The following is a 23,421-nucleotide window of genomic DNA, read 5'->3' as shown; positions in this document are numbered from 1 at the left end:
CAAGTGATCAGACTGCAGACCCATCCTGGAGCCATTTAAAAATCTGTGTGCGGGTCTGGGGATGTGGCTCAAGTGGTAGCGCGCTCGCCTGGCATGCACGGGGCGCTGGGTTCAATCCTCAGCACCACATAAAATAAAATAAAGATGTTGTGTCCGCCGAAAACTAAAAAAAAAATACTAAAAAATTCTCTCTCTTTCTCTCTCTCTCGTTAAAAAAAAAATCTGTGTGCACCATAACACTGTAGTATGCTGATTTTAGATCTTTGGGATATGAATAGGGAGTGGGACAGCGAGGTCGTAAGGTGATTCTATTCCTACTTTGTTGAGGTATCTCTTTTCCAGAGTGGTTGTACTAATTTGCTGTCTTACCAACGATGTATGAGTGGGCCTTTCCCCCCACATCCTCGCCTGTGCTGAGCACTTCAAATAAATGAATTTAAATATAAATTTAGTTCTATAGAACAAGGGTTACATTTTCCAAAAGAAGACAATGAAGTTCAGAGGCTAACTATCTTCCAGAAGATCACACAGCAAGTAGGTGGGGCAGAGTTAAAATCTGGACACCAAACACAAAGCCCATTTCTCACCATGTCACGCCTTTGGCCTGCGTGCTGCACCACCCTCAGCAGACGTGGGGAGGGCAGGAGACTGGGAGCTGGGCCTGTGTTCTTGAGTCTGGGTCTTCTCCTTGCCACTGGGCAACCTTAGTGGGTACCTCATCTCCTAAGCCAGTTTCCTCACAGGTAAAAGGGGCTGTTGGGAAAGACCACCAAGGGGTTCGTGTGAGGGCTGTACTCGAAGGCCCTTCACCAGCCGGGAGGTGGTGCACTGATGTAAGAAGTGCCCCTCACCTTTCATCACGTGCCAGAAAATACGGCCCGATGACGCCACTGGGCAGCTACCTCTGCTTTTTAAAGTTATTCCTACAACAAGCTGGTGCAAGGTCAGGACACTGTCAGATGTGAGAACATTCTAGAAGCATCATCTGGGGACAACTTATTTTTACTGTCATTATATTGATAAGGGTACAAGCATCTGTGTGCATGGGGCTGAGAAAGCAACGATTTCTTCCCAGGCCTACCGAGTCCGGCCAAGCCTTCCTGAAATTCCTACCTTCAGAAACTGGACACAAAGGTCAATAGCACAGCCCAAGCCCCCAAGGCCCGGTTCTACTGTTAGTAACTATGTGTAAGTTATTCCTGCTCCCGAGTCTCAGTTTCCTTATCTGTAAAATGGGCTGGAGAGAGACTTTCTCTGACGAGCTGTGACTCTGAACCTGAGGCTCGCTGTTTTTTCTCACACATAGGAGACTTTTCAGTATAAAACCAGTGAATATTGGAAAGGGAGCGTTTCCAGGCCCACAGCAACCCGTGGAAAATTCCCCCAGCTTCTGGCTTTGTGAGAAGGACTCAGAAACCCCGGCTACACCCCGGCTGCTGAAGGACAGACGGCTGGGAGACACCTATTTGCTGGAACATCCTGTAGAATCAAAATCCAGCACCAGGCTGTGAGCAGAGGCAGAAAGCAAGACCTCAGTGATTCTGCAGAGATGGCACAGTGATGGGTCTAAGGCTTGAACACACGCAGGCCAGGGTGTCACTGTTTATCTAACCACTGCCAGAGCCTCATAAGGAAATCAACCACTGGCTGGGACGTAAACTCCTACTGTGCCCTGCAGGTGCCACCAGCCTGGCCCTCAGCAGACAGTAGACACCAAACACACTCACTGACTTAAGTAATTAAGTATAAATCTGGGGCCAAAAGACTGCTAGAAAAATATTTGCTCTTTTGAAGCGCATTCCAAAAAAAAAAAAAGCTCCTCCATAAGAAACTTGTTAAAATGGAAATAAAACAAGCCAAATAAAAAGCCCACAAAACCTTTCAATTGAAAATAAAATGAGGTGGGCGTGGTGGCACACTCCTGTAATCCCAGCAGCCGGGGAGGCTGAGACAGGAGGATCCTGAGTTCAAAGCCAGCTTTAGCAAAAGCAAAGTGCTAAGCAACTCAGTGAGACCCTGTCTCTAAATAAAACACAAAATAGGTCTGGGGATATGGCTCAATGGTCGAGTGCCCATGAGTTCAATCCCTAGTACTCCCCCAAAAGAAAAGAAAATGAAAAAAAAAATCTTTAAGGCCAACTCTCCTCCTTTTGTATCTGTATAATGAAATATTACCTAGCCATGAAAAGCAACTCATGGGGCTGGGGCTGGGGCTCAGCAATAGAGCACTTGCCTAGCACATGAGAGGCGCTGGGTTCAATCCTCAGCACCACATAAAAATAAATAAATAAAATAAAGGTATTGTGTCCATCTACAGCTAAAAAAAATTTTTAAAAAGAAAGCAACTCACTTTTGAAAAATGAGTGAATCTGAAAATTAGGCTAGGTGAAAGAAACTGACAAAAAGAATATGTACTCCATGATTCCATTTATACAAAATTTTAGGAAATTCAAATTAATGTTTAGTGACAGAAAGCAGATCAGTGGTGGCTTATGGCCAGGGGAGGGTGGTGGGGGGAAGGAAAGTGAAATTACAAGGGGCAAAAGGACGTTTTAGGAGTGACAGACAAAATGTCACACTCACCACATGATGCATTTGAGATGTGTGTAGCGGATCTTAGGACCCTGTCAGGAAGGCTATCAGCCATTGAAATCTGATTTTAAAATATAATAAAGTAGTAACGAGGCCCAGACACACACGGCTCCAATAAACGTGGTCAAAGTTACCTTCCCTCCTTTGCCCACCCAAGGACAAACCCTGGAAAGAGCAAACTCGGAAACATGGATGACCAGCAGTAAGATGTTCTAAAAACGTGACAGACGCTGAGGATTTCACTGAACAAACAGTTATGGCCTGTTGGCTCCACTCACGTCTTACTCAGTTCTTCACGCAAAGAGGCACACGGACCCATGGCTGGATGGCCTGAAAGTACTACTCTGCTGACACTGCTCATGACAACTACTCCATCAAGGAAAGCCCCAGAGGGCCAATGTGGACCTCCAAACTTCAAATGGGCATTTGGAAAACCAACTGCCCACAGGATTGCCCACCCCTTCTGTGTGGTCCCAGGGTGGGTGCAGAGGCCTTGTGTCCAGCAAGGACATCTGGCCTGGCCAGGAATGGTCCATCCATCAAGCAAAGGGACATGCCAGAGGAAATGAGGAGCATGTTCAAATGCAGGAGTGACCATCAGGTATGTGGACGCCAAGTCATGTCCCACCCACAGGCTCAGGTCCCTGTGTTCCAGATCTGGTGGCCCACAGGAGCTCTTTTGTGAACTTCACGATCCTACTTAGTGATATCTTTGCTCCTATAAATGCTGAGGTTGCTAAAGCTCCATCACTACTTAATGCCACGGTCCCTGACAGTCTTAAAGAAGCCAGCAGCCTCTGCAGTCCCTTGACCTCCAGACCTTGGAGGCTGGCCTCTCACTCCAAACAAGATAGAGACCAATTCTCTGTCCATCAAAGGTACTGAAATCTGGCGTGGGGTTCAGATGAGGGGATGTCATCTGGAAGCCTCATTTAGGACACTGAGCAGAGAAAAGCACTCAACACACAGACGCTGAGTGGGGACAAAAGCTAGGGGCAGCATTAACAAGGTGAAGAATAGTGTCACCCACCCTCAAAGAAATTCTTTCCAACCCATTAGTGACTTGTCCTTGAAGTTCTGCAGACAGACCTAACAGTTCATAGCCCACGTAGCCCTAGGGTCAAGTGTTTCCCACACAATTTCACACAAACCCCCGAGGCTTGGTAAATATTCCGGACAGAGATGAAGTCCTACTCCGGACAGATGTACAGGGGAGATATATAGGTATTAAACGTCCAAACTATAACAGTCCAAAGAATAAGAGAAGAAAAACAAAAAACATAGAAGAATGAGCACACCAAAAGGAAATTAAAAACGTCTAACCTCAGCATGGAGTAAAGGGTAGCCATGCCAAGACACAAGCTCTGGGCCCTGGTTCCTCATGGCCTAGCTGTGTGGCCTTGAGACAGTTGATTAAGCTCTCTGAGCCTTAGCTGCCTCACACAGCCCTGTGAGGCAGATACTACTGTCCCCAACTTAAAATTCATGGAGGAGGAGAATGGAAAACAGTAAGGACATTTCACAGTTTTAACCCCCAATGCCATCCATCTGGCTGGCAGGCGAACAGAGTCACCTCCAGGGGTCAGACTGGCTTCTCTGGGGCACTTGACCTCAAGGAGAGCAGCCAGAGAGTTCAAATAAGCCAGTAGTTGCTGGGAGCCCACTAGAAATAAACCAAGAGCCAGAGGGGGCTTAAAGCCTGGGAATCTAAGGGGTGTCCAGGAGGGAGCCTCAAGGCAGCCAATTTTCTGGATAATGAAGAATCAGCTGCAGGGTCATCCAGCCAACACCCCCAGGGCATAGGTGTGGGGAAAAAGTCCACCACAGGGCTGCCAAGTGCCATCTGCTCCTGCCGCTCGGACAACCGTTGAGGATCTCACAGGACCAGTGTGGTTGGCCGTGTCCCCTCTGTCCAGTTTCCTCAGGTGAGGGCTGTCTCATCCTGGGGACTTCTGCTGTTCCATTGATATCCAAGGAAATTATCAAGGACTGAGAACCAGAGTCCTGGTCCTCTGTCACATGGCTCCCTCCGAGATTCCGCCCACCACATCCAGCCTGGCTACAGTCCCAGGGGAGAACCCCGACGGTAGGGGACAGAGAGTCTGCAGGGTGAGCAGGACGCAGACCATCCCAAAACGTTGGGCAGGAAGCACAGAGTAACGGAGAAGGTGCTCTGCACACCACAGATGCCCAATAAATATTTGTCGTGTCAATGAGTGATCAGTGATCGATGGAAGCCAAGTCAAGCTCCTCCTTCCTCTCCCCACCCCACTGTGGTCAACCCGGGGAACTTCCGGAAAATACTTCCCGCTGCTGGAATTGGGACTCACAGAAGACAGCCATCAATTAATTAGCCTGGGCCGGAGGTCAAAAACAGGCAGCAGCCCACAGATGTTGTGTTTGGCCTGCAAAGTGTTTTTTAAATTTTAAAATTAGTTGCCAATTTTTAGAAGCGGGGAGATTTCATATGAGAATATGGCTTCTCTTGAAAAAACTCAGAAGATCTGGCAACACTCGGCCACCAGCGGATGCTGAGCTGCCAAGGGCCCTTTAGACTGGAAATGGACCCCAAATCCCAGGCCACTTGCAGGCACTAGACCCCCTTTCCTGCATACGGCCTGTCCCTGAAAGCACTTCAGCTGGCTTCTGCAGCAGAGGCAACATTGCTTATAGCACCAACTGGAAGGGCTGGGGCGAGGGGCTCAGTGGACGAGCACTTGCCCATCATGCATGAGGCCCCATTTCCATCGCCAGGGCAGCCTCGATAGGGCGGTCACAGGCCCTCACTGATGTGGGTACCCGCAGCAGCACCTCTTATCCTCGGTTGACCAGCAGCTGCATCCGTTTTTACTCTCAAAGGCACATTTGGATAAATTGTATGGCTACTCTGCACAGGCACACCTGGCTCGTTCCAGGGATTCCGCACCCAGAGCTCTGGAGGTCTCTGTCCTCTCAGGTGGAGTTCATCCCACAAAGAGTGATGGCCTCCGCACATCTGCCAGCTCCAACTCCAGAGCCTGAGCCGCTGGTGGCTGTCCAGCCTATGGCGGTGGCTGGAGAGGGGAGGGATGGCAGGACTACATGGTGCAGTTGGGGTGGGCAGAGGTAAAGAGGGAAAGAGGGGAAGAAGGAAGAGAGAGGGAAGGAGAGAGCAAGGAACAGGAGTCTCCAATGGACTTGGCCTCCCAGGTACCACTTTGCCTGAAGCCAGGGAACCAAGCTCCCCACCCAACCCCACTCTCAGCAGGGACTCTGGAAGACAGAGGAGAGTGGTTTAAATAGTGAGACAAGACACCAACCTGTCCTTATTGTCTCTTCCAGGATCCTCTGCCCTCTTGGATCAACACATTCTCTTATCAAGCGCTGTTCCACCCACGCCTGCCCCAGCCTGGTGACAGGCAGACACGCCGACCTTGAACTGACTGAAGTGGGTCAGGGTTATGTCAACATTTCCTGGGGCCTTATACCACAGCCAGAGTCCTGCCTGGCTTCAGAGGGGACACAGGAGAAGGCACAGAAGGGGACACAGGCAACATGAGCTGTTTTTCATACCAAACGCAACCACCCGGCCAGCTCCAGGGACCACGGGGGCTGCTGCATCCTGAATATTTCCTGAAGCACCTTGATTCCAGGCTGGGCCCACAAGGAAGTCTTCTATTAACCCTTCAAGTCAAAGTATTCCCAATATTTAAAGGGTTAAAGTCCAGGGAGGGAATGAGTTCACTGAAGGAAGAAGGCAAGAGAATCTTCCCCTCCCCCTACTAAAAATTTAGGCATAGAAGACAGTGGAGAAAGGCTGGGCAGGAAATCAAGTATCGCCGTCTTGACATTTTATCAGAAAATCTGATATAACTGGATATCACAGAAGACATTTGGGTTCTTCCCCTAAATGTGAACACAAAGGAGAAATCTGGTTCTTAACATCCTTAAGGTCCACGTAAACTTAAATCCCTAACCCTCTTCTTCCCTAAGGCCAGGGTATCACACAGGACTTGCGGCAGTGGGTAGGTTTTTTAAGTTTCCTTTGGTAGCAGCCTCACATCCTCTCAAGCTCATCTAATTGGCCAACAGAGAGCTCACACAGGCACAATCTGTGTCCGAGGAAGTTTCCAGCACTTTCCACCTGTTGAAGATGATTTTGTCAACAGGCAGAGTGAAGGGCATCGGCTTTGAAGTGGGATGGGAACTAGCTGCAGTTGCTTCATCACTGATCAAATGCCACCAAAAGGGTAAATAGAAAACACACTTTAAAAATTATATTTCGCACCCTCCCGGATCAAGTCAACCAGCCGCCTTGGGTCTACTGGAGTCCACACTCCTCGTAGGAGGGAGGAGCCCGAGGGCCCGGAGTGTCCAGCTGGGCTTCCGCAGGGGCTGCTCCCACGGAGCAAGGCCATCACAAATTATGATGCCTGATACTCGTACAAATAGCCATCTGAAGACAGTCACGGGCTGACCGAAGGAGGAGCAGAAGGCACAGAGCCACAGAGCAGCGGTCCAGCTGCCCAGAGAGGCTGAGCTGGGGCTGGCGCTCCTTCCAGCGGAGCCAGGGGTTACGGTACACAAAGGTGAATTCAGCTGCCCCAGGAAGCACTGGGCACAGCAATGAGCAGAGGGACCAAGCAGCTCCCCTTGCCACACGATCTGCCCCTGGCTTGCAGACCCTCCTGGGCTGAGCCACTGCACCAGCAGGCTGGACCCTCAGGGTGCAGGGTCCTAGGAGCTGGAATAGAGCCCAGGGCCATGAAGGAGGTGGCAGTTCCAAAGCTCTTGCTTCTTTCTCGAAGAGTTTAGAGCAAGCTTGCAGAGGGCTGTCGTCCCTTTGGACATAGGGGGTTTCCTAGAGGAACAAAGCTTCCTATCATCCCAAGAGTCCCCACTCCACTCAGGGAAAGACAAAGCCAGAAGAACTTTCATGGCCCTCTGGTCAGCAACCCTGAGGACCAATGGGGCGACCAGACAAAGAGGGTAGGGGACCGTCCCTAGTGTGGGGCTTCTAACTCCCTATCCACTGTGCTTCCCCATGCACCAGCCTGGAGCTGCACCCAGCCAGGGCTTTTGCCCAGAGTGTGGCGACTAAGTGTGCACGGGGAGGCCAGCAGCTGGGAGGGGGACCTGTGGATAAAGACAACTCGACAGTCCAGGGGAGCAAGCAGCTTCTGCGCCTGCCAGGAGGGAAGTCCTGAACACCCAGATCGGAGACCTCCAAAGGGACGACAGTCCTGGGCAAACCTGCTCCAAAGTCATCGAGAAAGAAGCAAGGGCTTTGGAACTGCCACCCTGACCCCACAGGCAGCTGACCAGACTACCAGAAAGAGTCGGCCTGAGAGAAATTAACAACTCCAAACAAACTGGTAATAGCTCAAATTACACTTCTTAGACATTTGTTGAAAATGAAAACCAGACTGAAGTAGCACATTTCTTGGCAACATTCAAAAACTGAAAAATGGACCCAGGAAAAAAATAAACTTCATAGAAACAAAAATTAAACTCAAAATAAATCTGAAAGCAGCTAAAACTGCCGTCAGTGTAAGCCCAACTTAAAAAAAAAAAATCAATGAAAGAATCCATTAACTCTGAGAGATGCAGACTTTTTACCCAGGGAAACTGGACTTGGTAGAAACAGTAGCACAAAGAAAATTCCAGAATGGCAGAAGCTAAAATCAGAACCAACAAGCAAGCAAGCAAACCAAAGAATGCCAAATTTTATGGTAAAATACACACAGAAAAGAAGCGATCCTAACGAGAATAATTTCCATTTTAAAAAAGAAGGAGCTGCAGGACAGTTTGGAGCCACAGCTGAGGAATGAATCCAGTTGGCAAGGCCCCTGTCATTAGGGTGGAGCGCAGACTCGGGGACCAAGTAAGAATGCCCACAGGTGGAAATGGTAACATGAAGAATGCCCTATACTTTTTTCAGAAAAATGGTCAAAAGTTGGCCAAGGCAAACCCTCAAAGGCAGCCCAGCCTCTCCTGCACACCCCAACTTCCCCGGAGCAAGAGCAGACTCTGTGGGCATCTGTCACCATCCCTAGGTCAGGGCCGGGCTCTACCTGAGGAGCAGGCTTGCTGGGAAGTCCCCCCAGGAGGCAGCCTCAATTCCCAGCCCTGCCCTTGGGTGGATGACTGCCTCCACCCACCTCGGGGACTCTTGTCCCACTGCAAGTGGGGGTGGACACCCAGGCTGAGGCCCTACCTGCTAGGAAACCCAGGGGTCATGGTGCCAGGCACACCTGGAGGAGCCCAGGACCCTCGTCCTCCACCCTTGGGGGAGGGGAGGAAATATCCTGTGGGGGTTCAGGTGGGGGGAGCAATGAGCAATTTTAACCTATACCTCTCTGTTCTAAATATTCTACCATGAGCCTGTATTGTATTTGTGATGGGGGTGGGGGCATTAACGAAAAAAGCCAAAGCCCTGCTCTAAGAATCAGAGTCTCTGGGATGTAATTACTCCCATGACAGGTCCAGATGACCCTGGGAGCGCAGGATGGCACAATCTCAAATTTGTCTGCAGTTATGTGAAGGAAGGGGTCTATCTGGTTTTAAGTCAAAGGCGATGGATTTCCAACTGGAATTTCTTAGGTGAATCCTGGTAGGCTGCTTCTCCCAACCGCTATTTGGAGATTCCCATGGGTAATGTGGCTTTACAGGCAGTGACATACAAAAGCCTGGCAGGGGTGGACACAGACCCATTTCAAGAGAGTGAAAACCTGTTAGAAGAGAGGAAGAAGAACAGGAGGGACAGGGTGAAGAGAGGCCTTTGCAGAATCTTCATTTTCAGTAAAGAAATAGGCGTTACAAATGTCTAAAATGAATATGGAAAAACACTAAGTCTTGTTAAGCCTAGTAGAAGGGACATGGTAAGTCCTATTTGCCTGCTCCTTGAATATGTAAAATTTTGATACTACAATGAACACACGCACGCACACCAACAGGCCACGGAGGGAATCACTCTGGTATCTCAGAGGAACAAGCAAAGGGGCAGCAAAGAAAATCAAATTCTTGGCCCATGAGTACCTATACAGCAATGTGTTAACGTGACTCCATCTTCCAAAATTTTTGTTATTATAGGGGGAAAGTCTTTCTTTTTTAAAATAAATAAGTAGAAGGGAAAACAAAACTACTATTTAGATGGAACCTACTCAGTACCCGGCTCTGCAAGAAGTCTCAGGTGTCAAATTTGCTCGTCCAAACAGTAAGACAGGGTCTCATGACCCCTTCCCCTTTCTCAGAGGAGCAGATGAGCTCACCCAGCCAGGGGACCTCCAGAGGCAGGCTGGACCCCTGGCACGGGCAGGGGGCCCAGGCAGGAGGACTCATGGGCCGATCTCTCCCACTGTTGGTGGGGTCACTCTCTCCCCTACAAACCCACCCTTTGCCTCTTCTAGTGCCAGAGCTCGGATTGCTGACCCCTGGCACAGACAAGGAACCTTCCCAAACAAAGCCATTCCCTGCCATCTCCTTCCCTGAAGCCCATGAGACACTTGGTAGCTCCCCAGTCAGGCCAGCTCGGTCCCCAGCACCTGCCCAGCCTCCACAAGTCCCCAGTGGCCATTCCTGTCCCTCACATCCTAGGACAGAGCTAGAGGGACACATCCTTCCCCACAGGATATGAGCAGGTTCTGGAGGGCTGCTAGCTTCAAGTCCAAGCCACCTGCACCTCTTGCCAGCTCAGGCCACACCCCCTTTAAGCCTGTGCCTCGTCTGCTGGAGGAAGGCCACAGCACACCCAGCTCACCACAGGGCCGGGCACAGAGCCCCTCTCCATAATTGTGGGTGGGATGGTCCCAAACTCCTCGTATACACAGTTCTTAAGACCTGACTTCAGATTCTTTGTGGGCAGCAGCCTTGCCCTTAATCAGCTCACCCCTGCCACAGACAGGACCTGGCATCAGAGAGGGAGGAGAGAAGGCCCGAGGGGCTGGGCTGTGTTGGAGCTCACCAGGGAAAGGGAGCTGGAGAACCTAAAGGCAGGGCCACTCTGCGCCCTTTAAGAGGTCCGCTAGGAAGGGCAGCAGGAAGCAAGGACTGAGCGCCCAGCAGTGCTCTCAGAGCTGCAGGGGAAAGGGCCTCACAGGGCTCCAACAGGTCAGGGGACAGCACCTCAAGGGCCCTGGCAGGAACCACAAGCACCTAAACAGGCTCGCACGCACTGCTGGCTGACCCAGGCCCACTTCCTTTATAGAACAGCAGATCCCCACGTGCCACGGCAGGACCTGGCTCTGCAGGGGAGAAGAGGAGAGCCTTGGGAATAACCAGGCTCCTTACAGGGAGAACCACTGCTTTTCCCTGAAGCCCGTGAGACACTTGGCAGGCATCAGCACCTCTGAAACAAGAGCCGGGAAGGTGGCAGGCGGCTGAAAAGACCACTCCATTCCTTCTGATCCAATGGGGAGCAGTTTTAGACACATTTGGAATCAACCTGGCCTATCTCTCGCGCTAAACATGAAAGCCACAAGCACCTGGGAAGAAGTGTGGGCTTTGGTCCCTCTTCTGACCTTCCTGGCTGGGTGACTCTGGGCAAGTTGCTGACCCTCCCTGATTTCTCTCAGTAGCCTCCTTCAGAAAATGAAAAGGTTAGAACGGGGATCCTCCCGAAGGTCGCTGCCAGTTTTCAAAGCGTCAGAAAAGTGCTCACTTCTGGGGAATAGCCGAATCTGTCTTATTCCCCCAAAGTCACAGTCTTGGGTGGAAACCCAGGAACTCTTAGGGCTCCTCCTCCCATCTGGAAGTTTGGTATGGAGGTCCCTAAAACGTCCTCTCAACCCTTTCCTAATTTGTAGTTAATTACAAGGAACTGCACTTACATTCATTTTTGGGTTTGCAAATGGAAAATACTAATGACTTTGTAAATTAATTTCAGATTTGGCTCCACAGTTTCTGGCAATAAGATCAGATTTTGTTTTCCTTCTCATTGTTTCTAGCGGCAAATAGAAACAGCCCACCCCCCAAAAAATGCATTAAAAATTCCAATTAAGTTTTTCTGGGGGAAAAAATAACCCAGCAATACAAGATTGGCCTCTGGGGCAAACTTCAGTTCCAGTGAGGAGCTGATGGCTACAAGCTGGAAAGTGCCCGAATGGGTGGAAAGGGACGTGGTTTTCCTCTGGCAAGAAGACAGCGGAGTCCGGGAGGGCTTCTCCTCTTCCACTGACAGTTCAGCAGATGTCACGGCGCTTACCCTTCCATAAAGTCAAACTGTCACAGCGACCCGCCTGCAGGAGAGGCACCGACCCCCCACAGGGGGTGGGGATGGGGGACAGGGTCTCAGCCCTTGGGCAGGGCTCCCGCATCCCACTCTGGGTGTGACTACAAGATGGGCCCAAAACAAGATGGACAGGCACTTAAAGGGGAGTGACGACAGGATGGTCAGGAGACGACAGAGTCAGGTGCTGAGGATGCTTTGCCAGGAGGAAAGCAACCTGGGCAGGCAGGACAGACTCCCACAGGGTGTGAGGCTCAGTGATGAGCTGTTTAAGGGGCAGAGAGGCTACAGGGAGACTGATTTCTGCTCAACCTCCAAAAAAGAGCTTATTAGAAGGAGAGAAAATTCAGTGGGCTGCCTTAGAGAGGTAGGTGAGGGGGGTGCCAGCAGCTCCTGCTTCCTGGTCTGTAGCACCATTAAACAGGCCACGTTATTCAATTCCTATTTGTGAGTCCATCCTCCTAGGTATGGAAACGGGGCTCAGCGCCTTGTGTCACATCCCAGTCACTTGGCTCATAATGCTGGTGCAGAGACCCAACCTGGACCTTCTGCCCAGGGCTCTTTCCTCCATAGTTTCTCCCACTCCAGAGCCTTGGAGTCCCCTGTCTCTCAAATCAGAAGGGTGAGTTTGAAAATCCTGCATTCTGGCCCCACTGCCCCTCCAAGAAGCACCAGCCGGTCCATCCTAGCCTAGCTTCCATCTTATCTAAGGGAGGGGCCTGTAGGCACCCTGCAGTGTGAACATTTCTTGATTTTCCATCTCAGACCAGGCAAAACAGTGAGGCTGTCCCTCTCCAAGCCCCTGTCAGGAGCTGGGGGGGATGGAATTATTCATCCAGCAAGGGTTTCACTGTCAACATCCATTTCCTGTAGAGAACTGTGAGGGCCAGGGTGAGCCACTGAGCAGGGGAGGTCGCTGATCAGACTGGAGACAGGCACACCCTCAACTCTGCAACACGGGGTCTGCGAGTCTGATCTCCTTGGGTTCCGCTTCCCCCTCTGTGAAGCGCAAGTCCCGCTAGTCATTCTCCACGACTCCTTCCTGTTAGGAAGTCCCATGTCTCTACAGTGCAGGACCGCTTGACAGGCATCAGTTTGAAGGGAGGTCTCTACAGGTCTGCTTAGGCGGTCCGTTCCACGGGAGATGACCACTCAGGGTCCTAGCCGCCTACGGAGGACCATACCCCAGCTTGCCCTGTACAACGAGGGAAGAGGAGCAGACTGGAAGAACAGAGACGCACTAAAGGGACCACACAGGCTCCATCTCGCTGTCCCGCCAATGCGACCTCCATAGGCAGGCGGGATCCTGAAAGACATCCTCTCCCAGGCAGGAAGACTTCTGAAAATGCAGGTGACTGGCCACCCCATTCCCCCATTTTATACCTGGTAAAGTAAAGACTGGACAAGGCCTCACAAGAGCTGCCCACAAGCTTTGTTTCAAGACCAGTTCTTGACCCCATCACAGAGGCCAGCTAGAGTAACCAGGTCGGGTCTCTGGAGTGAGAGGTGCGGACGTGACCAGTTTCCTCCTCTTTACAACAGGACTGTGAGGAATCCCTGATGTAGACGGTGGCCAACGCCCTGCACTGCAGCTGGCACGCAACAGTGTCAGCCACTGTCAACATTCAGGAGCACTAAGATAACTCTTAAAAATAAAACAGGACAGATCCACTGAAAACTAAAACCCGAGGCTGTAGCTCAATACCTGGCCAACAGAAAGCTCCCTGACGGCCTGCAGGCGGGCTGATGGCCACACAGAGAGATGGACAAGTGAGTCAAAAAAACTTAGTTTTGAAGTCCCACGTCTTCCAGTCAGTAGCCACCTGCCCTCTTGCAAGGGACTGCCCCTCCCTGCAAGATAAAATATGAAAAACGCAAGCACTCCAGAGAGGCTGTGAGCCCTAAGTAAGCGAAGGCCAGGTTACGCAGGACACAGGGACAGCCGATACTCCTTGCTCAAGCACGTATGTAATCAGTACTGCTGAGTGAGCGGGTGAACGAGCGGCTGCAGAATGTCCCCATGCACTCCACAGCGTGCTCGATCCCAGCCTCTGCACATTCTTGGGGGTTCCCCAAGCAGAAAGTCCCACCTACCTGGAGCCTCTCAAAGTGCTCAGCATTCCCAACAGTCAAGGGGACATTCTCTGCAATTGCTTACCATCCCCAGCCCCACCCCTACCTCCCCCCCACCCCAGCTACCACTGACCCAGCCCCACAAAAGGCTTTAAGTGTCTACCTTGTGGGCAGAATCCATTCGCAGATGGAATGCTTTTATACGCTCACTGCCCCAACCAAAGCAAACACAGGCCTTCTGAACTTATGTCCCAAAGTCATTGCTGATCAGGCTGCTCAGCCCATAAGGCCCCCTCCTGTGCCCTAGCTCTTTTGCTGATTAGTTGGCTCACGTTGTCATTGGGCAATTCTCTTGCTCCGTGCAAGGGAAGGAGGACAGGTGAACAGAGGCACCTGGCTCTGAAGTCAGCAGGCCCTCATCCAGATGCCAACTCCATCTCTGACTTTGGGTAAGTTGCTGGGCCTCTCTGAACCTGTTTCCCTCATTTGTAAAATGCACATGGCATCCCATCATTACACAGGCTCCTGGGAAAATAACAAAGGTAATGTGTCCAGTGTGGCATCTGGGACACAGCAGACACTCAGCAAATGTAAGTTTCCTTCTTCCTTAGCAGAGAGAAGACCAAGCTCAGCCCTGCTCTGCTCCTTGCTTGCAGTGTAACTGATGCAGATCCCAGCCTTGGAGAGCTCAAGCATTTCCCTCGAAAGGCAGATGACATCGGCTGACCTAACAAACCCTACAGCTGTACTGTCCAGCAGGGCCCACCAGCCACTTGTGGCCAGTGATGCAGCTAATTCTGAGATGTGCTGCAAGTGTGAAGTACACCTTGATTTCAAAGACTTAGCATGCTAACAAAAGGACCAGGAAATAGCTCACTCATGATTTTTATGTTGGGTACGTCCTCAATTGATGCTGGTTTGGGATATGCCGCATGAAGTAAAACATTATTTAAAATTAAGGCATCCTTTCTTTTCACATTTTAGCATTGCCAGAAGATTTCAAATGACACTGAAACTCGCATCATATTTATCTATCAGATGACACTGTTCTAGAATTCGAGGAAATCTTGCACCATGACTTGGGCATTTTTCTCTCCCAGGCAGAGTATAGTTCCTTCTTGAGAGAGCATCCTGTTAGCTCTGACTTTATTTTTCCCCTGGTACTTAACACAGTGCTGAAAGTGCCCATTGCCAAGAATCTCTCAACCTAATGAATGAAATCTGAAAATATTTAGAAACTCTCAGCAGTTACTACTTATTAGGAACCATATCCATGGGTTTCACATACACCTGCTCCTTTAATCCTTGCAAGAACCCCAGGAGTGAATTTCATTCCTTGCATTTTTGCAGATCAGGAAACTAAGGTTCAGGAAGGTCAAGTGCCTTGGCCAAGCAAGGCTATGGAGTGGTCAGGGGCAAACACTGGGATGCCAACCCACTTCTGACTCCAAGCTCAGGCTCTTCTCCACTGCCCATGAGACGAGGCAAACGGCCCCCAAGCCTTGTCCTCTAAGTCACACCCTGCCTACAGAACACCACAGGTGGAGGTGCTCTCCTTCCCATCCCACCCTCTCCACATCAGCCAAAGGATTTCCCAGCAAGTCAGAAATGACAAACCACCAACAAAGTCCCTGCAGAATGCTATCCATGTCTTGCCAAGCCTCAGCTAGCTCACAGTTAGTCATGCTTTAAAAGGGGTGAGTGATAGGGAATGTGGACTCTATTTTACTGCCTTTGAACTTCCTGGCCAGGGCACAGGCAGGAACCTGGAAATAGAGAGTCAGTAACCAGCAAAGGATCTGATAAGATATTTTTTTCAGAGGATCTTATTAGCAAGGCTGAGTATTACCTGGTCTCAGAAGCTCAGCTCCTCTGACTCCATTAAAGAGACTCCCTGCGACTTCTGGACCCTTCCCTCTGGGCTCTTGCCACCCACCCAGCCTCACATATGAACTTCTTAGCACCCTGCGAGGAACAGGCTTGGCCTGGCACAGAATAGGCTGGCTGTCAGCGTGTGTGCCTCGGGAGTGGGCAGAGGGACGCACAGCCAGCTGGCCACCCACCCGATAAAGGCACTGCCTAAAGGTGTGGAGGTCATAGCCCTTCACCTTCAGGAACTAAGAAGACAGGTAACGAAGGACAAGAAACAAGAGGACAACGCAAGAACTGCCTTCAACAGGTGCCAAATGGGAATCACGTGTCCAGGGGTGAAGCCAGAGGATGAGTGGCCCTCCTGCCCAGTCTCCCCACATGAGTTCACAGGTGGCCAGCTGTCTGCAGGCTGCAGCTCAGACAAGGGCAAGGTCAAGTGGGCCAATCATCTGGGAAGGAGGATCACGACTCAGACAGGACCCGAGGACACGCCAATGGCCGGCTGTCAAACCCGTCGCCTTACCCTGCCAGGCTCTCAGTTTCCCTTTTAAAAGGGGACGGACAGCAAGCAGAGGAGGAGGAGGAGACAGAAAAACAGTGCACTGGGAGACGGTTCCCATTCGAGCTCAGACAGGGTAAATATTTACTCATCCATTCATGAGCCCGGCTCTGGTGAGCATCCTCGGCTTGGGCCACCTGGGTTTATACTGGCATCTGGTCTTGATTTGAGGCCCAAGGCAGCCGTGTTTAGCCTGTGGCACAGAATCCAGTCCCCTGCCTTGTCTGTCTGAGAGCTAAATGGATCCCATCCGATGGAAGTGGAAAAAGTGACCACTGATGACCTTGTTGCTCCTGCCAAGACACTGGGCAGCCGCGGCCGTCAGGGCTGCCCTTGGAGTGCCCACCTGGTGCTGGGGTGCCTGAGAGCGTGGGCGGTGTTTATCCACCCCTCACCAGGAGCTGACAGGAGACACATCACCTCCACTGCATGGAAGGGGACCTGACTGAGCCAGGCCACAAAGGAGGGGGCAGGAGCCAGACCTGCCATGCTATCTGCAGAGCTGAGGAAAAGACTTGTACATTCAAAAAATATTTACTGAAGACCTACTGTGTGCACGGTACTGGGGCAAAAACCAAGGACAAAATAGGAAAGAACTCTGTCCCGGAGTGGGCATTCCATGAGGAGAGAGAGGCCTTAAACATGGAAAGCCGAATTATGACACTTTCATGGTGAAACACATTTAATGTCTGGGGCAGGGAGGGTCAGGCCCTGGGCCACTTTCACGTAAGGTGCAGAAGAATCATTGCAGAGCCATGTTTAAAATACGTATTCTCAGTTCACACCCTGGAGTCCCATCACAAGTCCAGGAAGAGGCAAGAAATAGACATCTCTGGTGGCCAGCTAGGAGACCAGAAGCAGGAGGTCCCCGAGTCCTGGATGTCTGAGGTCTGGGCACAGAGCTCTAGCTTTGCCCCAACACTGAGGAAGCAACAGGGGATAGAGTTACCACCCATACCTCAGTCTTCTCACCTGTAAACAGAGTCTCAGAACCTGGTCAACCCACCTGGCAAGATGGTGCCGAGACCCACAGAGGGCTGTGAAAGTGAACCATAAAGGGCTGAACAGACAGACTAGGGACCCAAACCACAGGAAAGTGTGGACCTGGCAGAGGAAAATCAAGCAAGCACTTGGGGACTCAGAGGCTGGCTGCCAAATGTCCAGTTTTGCAGTGACAAGCACCACCACCCATAACCCACCCAGCCAAATAAGATAACTCTTACTCAAGGGCCATTGCTCAACACAGGCCACGTGTGGGTTTCCATGCCGTCGTCCCGTCCTGTGGGAACCCAGAGTGTGGGGTTCCTGGTTAAGTGAGCGGCTGCAATAAATTACCCCCGGCCACGGCTCCTGCCCACATGTTGCTCTTATGGTCAGCGTACTTCAGCCCTGCAGTGACCTAACCCAGGCCGGGTCGGCCCATAGCCTCGGCTGTCACCCTCCTCCAGCAAGCACAAGCTCACATTTCAGGCCGTTTGCTCCCCTGGGGATGACTCAGAGGAATCAGTTGTCTTAAAAAAATACTTTTCATATTTCAAATAAAAAACAAATACCACGCACTCTGGACACAAGCCGAAACAGCTGTCTCCGTTGAGCTATTAAAATGACGATGTCCAAGGAGGCCAAGAAAGGGGCAGATTCATATCACCCTGTCCCGCTGCCTTCCTCTACGGTGGGCTTCAAGAGCAGCCTGAGGCCAGGTCACTGTTAATGCCCAGCGTGGCCGGTGAGGAGGAGGGCAGGGTGCATGGATTCGCTGGGGTCAGGAAGGGAGCAAGCGCTCCTGGGGGTAAGCCCATGAGAAGATGGCGTGGCTCTGGGCAAGCAGGCGGTGTCCCTTCACAGGGGCCCTGTACATATGCACTGCATAGGAATTAGTCTCTACAGGAAGAAGCGAGAGGCCAGCAGCAGCTGCAAGGCTGAGAAGTACAGTGGACAGAAGCAGCAGAGGTACAGGCCCCGGCCAGCAAGAAGTCTGGCCAGCAGCAGGGTGACAGTTCGGCACACAGTGGGACAGCACGGTGTGCCCTCGGCCACTCAGTGTGCTTGCTTCTATGACCCCCAGCTCCCTTCTTCAGGATCCCCAGGCCACCAGACCTCTGGGATCCCCCACGGGGTGCCCCCAAGATGCGAGTACCCGAGTTTCACAGTCTCATCACTCAACAATGGAAATACATTCTGCAAATGAAAATGAACTGTTAGGTGACTTTTGCGTCACATGAACCTCATACACATCTCGATGGTACACTCACGTGCACACCTATGTATACCCGCACACAGCACAGTCTACGGCTCCCAGGGCCACACCAAGCAAAAGACCATGAGATTCAATCGTGCCCTAGAAGAAGTGCTGCGTTCCAGACACGTGCGGGGCACGCTGGCGTCCCATGGCATGCTGTCCCACCCTGAGCACTTTTTTATAAGCATTTCTCAGTGAAGAGCCTACTGGCTTGACAGGTGCTCCAGCTTCCTGCCGGTTAGCAAGAACCAGTAGCCCTCACTCCAGCCTCACAGATAAGGTTTCTGAACCGTTAGGAAGGAGACCGCCTCTACAACAAAAATAGAAAGGATAGTAAATGCTTCAACCAGTAACGGTCACTTAACATTATCAAGTATTACGTAGTGAACATAATTATACGTCTGTACTTTTAGAACAGCGGCGGGCTGGTTGATACCAGCACCACAAACACGTGAGTATCACATCTTGCTAAGACAGCTATATTGTCACAGGAGATAGGAAATCTTAAACTCCGTTATAATCCTGAGGGACCCCTGTGGACACCCAGCCTGTCATTAACTGGAACGTCAGGAGGCAGCGCATGACTAACCCCAGCCCCAGCCCCAGTGGTTACAGGGTGGGACCTGCGCTTCTGCTCCCTGCTGGCCAGGGGGAGCCAGCAGCTCTGACACCGGCCTCATAAAAGGAGCTTTTGGAGTGGCTACAGCCAGGCCCAGCCCCCAGGTACATGCACCAAGGTCAGGGCCATCTTCTGGCCACCCGCCTCCATGACTGGCCTTGTGCCACCTCATTCCTTCCAAGCCTCTTACTTGGGCACAGGACTGTGAGGTTTTTTTAAGGCACCCCAAGGTCACACGTAGGGGTTTGCCAGCTTTGAAAGTTGAAATTAAAAGCTGAAACTTCCCTTTCAGCTGTGCTTAATTTCTAGTCAAAACACAGTCACCCACGAGGCCTCAGTTGACTGTCCTGCTGGGTGATGACGTATTCCGCTGAAGAGGATTCTTGCTCACCAAAGGACAACCAAAAACCTTTTTCCTCTGAAAATATTTCCAGAAAGTACCTGTCCACTCTTCTCCCTCAACAACTCCATTTTCTCTGAATAGATTTTTTTTCCCCCAAAGACTGATGATCCTCAGGCCCAGACTGTGACGTGAATTCTCACTGTGGAGACCAACAAGCCAGGTAAGCAACAGAGATGGACAGTTGGCCAGGCCACCTGGACACCCCAGAACAGTCACTGGTGATGGTTTTCAAATGAACCAAAGTCTTAAAATCAACGGCAACCTATTTTCTGGTGATTCTTTTCAGTCTTACTCTATGGTCTATCCCAAAGTTGGAAAACAGGGGGCACTATTTCCCCTTGTTTCCAGTCTTTGGGGCCACCCCGGGATGCAGTGCTCACACATTTTAAAATAAGCAATGGGACTCCCAGCTTTATACTTAAGAGACCAAAAAGAAGTTCAAGGGCCACACAAACGCACCAGGCACCTTCTAGAAGATGGTTCCAAAATGAGTCCACTCTGTTTCCCTACTTTGGGGCACCTCTCCATCTGAGTGCTGAGACTGTACCATAAAGTTAGAGTGCCAGAGGCAGTGACAACACCACCCGAATGTGAATGGCTACCATTTAATGAGCACTTATTATGTGCTAGGAGTTATACTAAATCTGAGGCATTTACAATTTGTCATCTCTCATGTCATCCTGTTTTAGAGATGAAGACACTGAGATTCAGGAAGTTTAAGCCCTTGGCTAATGTCCCATTAATTCTTCAGGACATGTACCCTGGTCTGCAGGACCCTGAAGCCCTATTCTCTGCCTAAGATCATCCGATGAGCTGTTGTCTTTAAGATAAAGCTTAAGAACCAGCTCACCTCAGCTGCATGACCCTCAAAGTCTCCTAGCCTCTCCGGACCTCAGTATTGTGAAACTACTACATATTTCCTGAGACTTCTTTTGACTCTATCTAAAGGCCAAAAAACCCCAAGAGGTCACCAATGACCATAAATCCCCACATAGGAAATACGCCAAAGGATTCCTGTGGGGGAAGTGGTCCACGCCTGCCTGTTCCCAAAATCATGAGGAAACCAAAAGAAACCAGCCACCCACCGTGGGGCAAGGGGCAGGCAAAGAAACTGGTCCACACAGAACTCTTGCTGGAGGGTCCCAATGCCTACAGACCAATCTATCTTCTCTATGAAGGAAAGAAGAGTCTAGACTTTGGTTTCCTCATTTGTAAAGTGAAAATGTTTCATTCGCTCATTCTTGTAAGTGGTCAAGTTAATTTAACACCCAGGGACTCAGTTTCCTCATCTATAAAATGCGGACATGTGTCCAACCCCTAGATCAGTGCTAGCCAAAGGAATAAATTTTCTCTCTCTCTTTTTTTTTTTTTGGTACTGGGGATTGAACTCAGGAGCACTCAACCACTGAGCCACATCTCCAGCCCTATTTTGTATTTTATTTAGAAACTGGGTCTCTCTGAGTTGCTAAATGCCTCGCCATTGCTGAGATTGGCTTTGAACTCATGATCCTCCTGTCTCAGCCTCCCGAGTTGCTGGGATTACAGGCATGCGCCACCGTGCCTTGCAAAATTTTCTGATTATAATAACATACTACTCCAGACTATCGAATGTGGTAGCCAACACCCTACTTGAGTCCTTGAAATGTGGCTCAGATGACCAAGGTCTTAGACTAATCTTAAATGCCTGAAATTTAAATAGTCACCTCATGGACAGTGGCTTGATATTAGGTACAGCCTGAGACTGTGGTGGTAAGAATGGGATAAGACGACGTCTGTAAGCTGCCTGACACAGACCTGCATGGAACACAGTAAGTTCTGGAGGAGACAAATACATGGCCACGCAGAGGCCCTATCACTGAGGACTGTCCTCTTATGGAAGGGAGGTATCAGATGCTGATGAACACAGACACACAGATCAGAAAGACCTAAAGCAACCGGCTGTACTACTGGACTCCTCCCTGCAAGCGCAGAAGCTGAGTGGCTGCCAGTCTGCCCTTTTCTTCTGTTCCCGATAAGGTTCTTACCAGAAAATAAAAGCCTTTGGGTCACCCTAGATTTTTCTAACCCTAACTGCCCAGTGCAGGCTGCCCCATGAGCCAGGTCTCCCTCTACAAACCTCCCCCTCCCAGGGAGCTGCCCCCTCCCCAGGACAAGGGGACAGCACAGCAGGGTGCATGCCCCATAGGGGCACATCCCCCAGAGGGAGTTGGGAGGTGCCCCCGGGGTTCAAGGCAGGCTAGCATCCTCCTGGGCAGGCAGTGCCCGTGGGGACCTCGCTGGCACGCAGCCTTCATCACAGGCCAACAGGAAACAGGAGAAGACAGTTCTGGGGCCGCGTGGAAATCCCCACCGGGCCCCAGCTGGGCTGTGACTCAGCGAGGCCAGGCCAGGGAGCAGCCCTCCCACCCCTCCTGGCAGGGGCAGCCGCAGGAAGTGCCTGCCCTGTGCAGACTCAAAAGTCATTCACTATCCACCCAAAGAGATAACCCAGGGTGTCCTGAGATCCGTTCTCCCCACGCCCTCCCCAACTCAAAGCCATGGCAGAGCGCCTGAGCTCCCAGAGGCTCTTCCTGCCTCTGTTCCCTGCTGTCCCATTAAGGAGCCCCAGGCAAAGTCGGCCCCACACTCTTTCTTCCCCCTGTGAGGGACCCAGTGTCCTCCAGGCACTCCTGGCTAGAAAAACGACCCAATCCAACAAAAGAGTGGTGGTTTCCAAAACCCATTCCTTGTGAGACACAAGGTTTACTAATCCTAAAGTCCTTATTTACCCCTTAAAATTACTAGAAAAATCTGGCCTATGTTATTTCACCTTAAAAATACCAACCCATCCCCAGGCACAGTGGTGCTCGCCTGGAATCCCAGCGGCTCGAGAGAGGCTGAGGCAGGAGGGTCCCAAGTTCAAACCCAGCCTCAGCAACTTAGTGAGATCCTGTATCATAATGAAAAATTTTAAAAAGGACTGGGGATGTGGCTCAGGGGTTTAGCGTCCCTGGGTTCAATCCCTGGTACAAATAAAAATAAAAAACCAACCCATCTTGACTTTTTACTTTCAGAAACAGCTTAAGCAACTTTACCTGTAGCTTAGAAGCATCTTACAAAATAATCCATTTACCCCTTTCCCCTGTGGGTATGGGCCTGAATTTTAGGGATGTCTTAGGCAGGTTCAAGATTCATCTCGGCCCAGGGTCCGACCATCTACTCAAACAATTCCATTCGGCTGGCCCCTGTGAGCACCCGGGCTCTCCCAGCCATGGCTCATCCCTAAGCCAGCCCCGTCTAGCCCCTGTGCTCCCCACCCTTGCAGAGCTGTGCAGCCAGTTCACCAGCCCTCACCTCCCTTCACTAGGGGGCTCACAACAAGGACCCTTCCTAAAGTCACCTTGTGGCCTCCAGGTTACAACATCCAAAATATGCCTTCCAGGCCTTGCCGTCCTGGACTCCCCCCTTCATGGGCACAGCCTTTAGTTCCTCTCCTCTCCTGCAGGGGCTCCCCGCTCTTGGCTTCAACGTCCCTGAACAGCATCTTCCCTCTCCCCTCTCCACCCGCCATGGCCATGGGGAAGGTGTTGTCCTCTGTGTCTTGTCCCACCCTCACATCCTCCCCAACCTGGCCCCACTCATGACAACTCACAGAAACCCTCCTCAGCTCACACCTCTCCCCACACTCCACGCTGACCTGTCCAGCCACCTGGTCTAGGTCTCATGCAACAAGGGCTCATCCATGTCCACTGGTTTGTAGCAGCATTTAACAGGGACCACCGCTATGTGCATGTTCTGTGCTAGGTACAAAAGGTGATGCCCATCCCTGAGCTCCAGGGGACACAGGAAAAGTCATTCTTTGGGCAATTCCAGAGAAAGG

General features: G+C 51.1%; 1 protein-coding gene across 1 annotated transcript in view; it reads right to left on the bottom strand.

The window, feature by feature from the left end:
• Smad3 (SMAD family member 3) overlaps window positions 1-23,421 on the bottom strand; it is a 110,090-nt gene that overhangs the window by 39,229 nt on the left and 47,440 nt on the right. The window lies entirely within an intron of this gene.

This window comes from Marmota flaviventris, chromosome 2 (assembly GCF_047511675.1).
Source record: "Marmota flaviventris isolate mMarFla1 chromosome 2, mMarFla1.hap1, whole genome shotgun sequence".
In the NCBI taxonomy this organism is placed as follows: domain Eukaryota; kingdom Metazoa; phylum Chordata; class Mammalia; order Rodentia; family Sciuridae; genus Marmota; species Marmota flaviventris.
Note: the sequence above shows the minus strand (reverse complement) of the source record. Positions and strands in the feature narration are given on the sequence as shown.